Raw genomic sequence first — 4,399 nt, forward strand, 5'->3', positions numbered from 1 at the left:
CGGAACCTGCCGCTCGCCTCTGAATACGGCCCGGTACGCCGCGCGCTCAGTCTGGCCCCCTGCTTCTCCTGCGTTCGCCACTCGTACCCCGGCCCCCGCCGGAGTCCCCTCTGGCCCGGCTCTGACCCGTGCACCTGCCAACACTCGGAGGCGCCCTGATCTGCCGAAGCGCACGACTGGGCGTTGCAGAGGAGGCCCAGACACCGCCTCAGGCCTCAGAGGCCGCCTCGGTACCTGGAGTCTAGGGTCCTGTCCCAGCTCGCAGGCCATGTGGGTCCAGTTCGTGGTGCGTGGGACCCAGGCGCGCCCAGAGGCCATTCTAGAGGCTGGGAGGCGTGGAGGGCAGCCGGGCAAAGTCTACGGGTTGGAGTCACAGTAGGAGATTTGAACACCCCATTGACCTCAGTGGATAGATCTTCCAGACACAAACTCAGCAAGGAACCAGCAGCCTTAAATAACACATTAGATCAGATGGACTAAACTGATATCGGCAGAGCATTCCACCCCAAAGCAGGAGAATATACATTCTTTTCAAGTGCACACGGAACATTTTCTAGGATAGACCACATGTTAGGACACAAAACAAGTCTCAATAAATTTAAGAAGTTTGAGAAAAAAAGAAAAGGTCTGCGGTTCGGTGGGGTGTAAGGGTCAGGTAGCCCAGCAGAGGGCAACAGAGGAAGGTGCTGGGCTCCCTTTTGGCAGCTGGAACCTAAAGTGTGAATGGAGGACAATCCAGTTTTCTCTGCACACCTGAGGCTCACCTGGCACTCAGGGTCCAGCTGTTGCCAGGTGGAGGCCAGGGGGTTCCAGAACCGCTGGCCAGCCGGCGTTGTCTGGGCAAGTAGCCTCACCTTTGGACAAAAGCCTCTCCCTGAAGCAGATGCCGGGAGGTGGGCGAAGTCCTCATTTTCTGGGCTGTGGGGCCCCTAGGCAAGTTGCTTTGGGTCACTGATATGTGATTTCCACACATAGAAAGTGGAGGGGGCGGTGCAGAGGCCTTGGAGGAACCTAGCCCTCCAATCCAGCTTCTGGCCTTGCATCTGCTGCCCCTTCACTATCTCCCTCAGGCCTCAGTCCCCTCCAAAGACCCCCCACCTCCACTTCTGCCCCACCCTCCACTTGCACTCATTCTCTTCCCCTCCAGCCAAGAACTTCTTTGCAAAGAAACTTTTCTCAGTTGTGGCCACTAGGAACTGTCTTGTATCACATGCCTTGCACAGGGCTGCTCAGAACAGGACAATCATGTGTATGACTCCCCATGAATGGAGACAAGTGGCAGAGCCAGGGGAAGATTTCAGGTGGGAGGTACTCTCCTTTTCCTGGTCCCCTATCCCCCTTCCATGAGCATGCTTCCTGGAGGAGGAGGTGACCTCAGAGAAATGAGTAGGTAGGGATTAAGCTGAGTCAGGGTCTGGAAGTGAATAAGGAGAGGACAGTAGGGCGGGCCAGTGTCGAAAGGCCCTCAAAGGCTCTCTCTGGAGAGGCACAATGTATTTATTTATTTATTTATTTATTTAACATATTTTTATTGATTTCAGAGAGGAAGGGACAGGGAGATAGAGATAGAAACATCAATGATGAGAGAGAATCATTGACTGGCTGCCTCCTGCACGCCCCCTACTGGGGATCAAGCTTGCAACCCAGGCATGTGCCCTTGACTGGAATCGAACCCGGGACCTTTCAGTCCGCAGGCTGACACTCTGAGAGAAGCTGGATTGGAGGGTCAGTGGTTCTCAATCTTCCTAATGCCGCGACCCTTTAATACAGTTCCTCTTGTTGTGGTGACCCCCAACCATAAAATTATTTTCGTTGCTACTTCATAAGTGTAATTGTGCTACTGTTATGAATCGTAATGTAAATATCTGATATGCAGGATGTATTTTCATTGTTCGCGACCCACAGGTTGAGAACCGCTGAGTCAAATTGGCTAGGGCGAAGCACAATTTAAAATTAGACTCAGGCAGGTCAGATTTAAAATGAGTGGGCAGTGAGAGCAGCTGGGGCCTGATATGGAGGTTGCAGACAGAATGAAAGGAGGGACGCCAGGGGGATTTAAAGATAAAATTGTCAGGGTTTGGGGGAATTCAGGGAAGGCCAGGGCCTGGTTAGTGGGAATGGGGAGATGGGGCTGTTTCTAAGCTGGCCTGGCCAGTTCAGTGTGGGGTGTTTTGGGAGGGGACCCTAGGAAAGCCCAGAGCTCAGACCTGAGGGGAGGAAGGAACTCCTTGCCTCCTCTTCCTCCCTTCCGGGGCTTCACAGGAACAAGGAGGTAGGATGGGGGAGGCTGATAGCCTGGATCCAGGTGACTCCCAGAAGATCTCCTTGTCCCTACTGCTTGTCAGTCTGCTTGTCTCAGCCACATGGTCCATTTTCAGACCCTGGGGCCATCATGGCCAGGCCTGGAAGCTGGACCATGGACTCCGAACCCTATGATAGATGGAAAATAGCTATCCAGTAACGTCCATGAGTCCTAATGCCTGGAACCTGTGACTATGTGACCTTATATGGCAAAAGGGTCTTTGCAGATTTGATTTTAAGGATCTGGAGATGGGGAGATGATCTTGGATTATCCAGATGGGTCCATGTCCTATGACAGAGAGGCAAGAGAGTTAGAGAGACTAGAAGATGCTATGCTGCTGACTTTGAAAATGAAGGAAGGGATCATGAGCCACGGCATGCAGGAAGCCTCTAGAACAGCGGTTCTCAACCTGTGGGTCGAGACCCCTTTGGGGGGTCGAACGACCCTTTCACAGGGGTCACCTAAGACCATTGGAAGACACATATATAATTACATATTGTTTTTGTGATTAATCACTATGCTTTAATTATGTTCAATTTGTAACAATGAAAATACATCCTGCATATCAGATATTTACATTACGATTCATAACAGTAGCAAAATTACAGTTATGAAGTAGCAACAAAAGTAATTTTATGGTTGGGGGTCACCACACATGAGGAACTGTATGAAAGGGTCGCGGCCTTAGGAAGGTTGAGAACCACTGTTCTAGAAGCTGCAAGAGGCACAGACCATTCTCCCCTGGAGCCGCCAGAAGGACCAAAGCCTGCGGACAGCTTGATTTTTATCTCAGTGAGACCCCTGTTGAACCTCTGATCTCTAGAACTATTAGATAACACATTGTGGTGATTGTTATTGTAACCATAGGAGACTCATACAGAATCTGAGGCCCCTATTCACAGTCCTGCTTCTACTATCAGACCCCCCTCCCTTCCCAAGTTGACTCATTTTCCAAATTATCACCGCTCTGGGCTGGCCCCCTCTCCGGGGCTGATGCTCTCCTGTTCTGGAGGGTTGGGGACTGAAGCCCCGAATGTCTGTCTGTTACTGCCTCTCTGGGCCCTGCAATATCTATGCAGTTAAGTAACTCACACTCCAGCGCATCATGCAGGGCAGGTGTCTGCTGTCCCAGGGCCTGACTGTCCTGTCTGGCCTAGACTTTGCCAATCAAGATTCCTGCCCTTGGAATCTAAAGAGTAAAATAAATGAACAAACAAAACAGAAACAAACTCACAGATACAGAAAACAGTTTGGTGGTTGCCAGATGGGTGGGGGACTGGGGGCTGGGTGAAAAAGGTAAAGAGATTAAAGAGTACAAATTAGTAGTTAAAAATACTCATAGGAATATAATATATAGCATAGGAAATATAGTCAATAATATCATAATAACTATTTATGGTGCCAGGTGGGTACTAGAGTTATTGGGGGATCACTTTGTAAGTTATATAAATGTTTAACCACTATGATGTACACCTGAAACTAATATAATATTGAATGTCAACTATAATTGGAAAAAAAATTCCTGCTCTCAATAGGGGTGAATCTACTCCCTGAAGTCAGAGGCCCCCAGTTCAGATAGACCTGGGCCCCATTTGTGCTGTGACCTCAGGTGTGTCACACAGCCTCTCTGAGCCTGTGGTGTCCCCATCTGTGGAATGGAAGGTGACCAGGCCCACCAGGGGGCTGACACCTGGAGGGACCACTTTCTCCAGTTGCCTGTCCTATCCCTTCCCCTTCTAAATGGCCTGAGTAGAAACTAGGGGAGGGGATTAGAGGGGAAGAATGGGGACTGGAAAGGCCTCGGCACTGGCTGTTCCCTCAGCCTGGAACGCTCCTCCTGCAGGCCTGCAAAGCCCCCTCACTCACTTCCTTGGGCCTTTAGTCAAAGGCCCCCAGCTCCTCCATCCTGCCATCCCCATGATGGCTCCCCAGTCCTCCTGCCTCTTGTTCAGTATTTTTTAAAATTTGTTTACTTAACCCTAACCCTCACCTGAGGAGATTGTTCCTATTGATTTATTTAGAGAGAGTAGAAGGGAGGGAGAGGGAGAGGGAGAGGGAGAGAGAGAGAGAGAGAGAGAGAGAGAGAGAGAGAGAGAG

This window comes from Myotis davidii, unplaced genomic scaffold, assembly GCF_000327345.1.
Source record: "Myotis davidii unplaced genomic scaffold, ASM32734v1 scaffold479, whole genome shotgun sequence".
Taxonomy (NCBI): Eukaryota; Metazoa; Chordata; class Mammalia; order Chiroptera; family Vespertilionidae; genus Myotis; species Myotis davidii.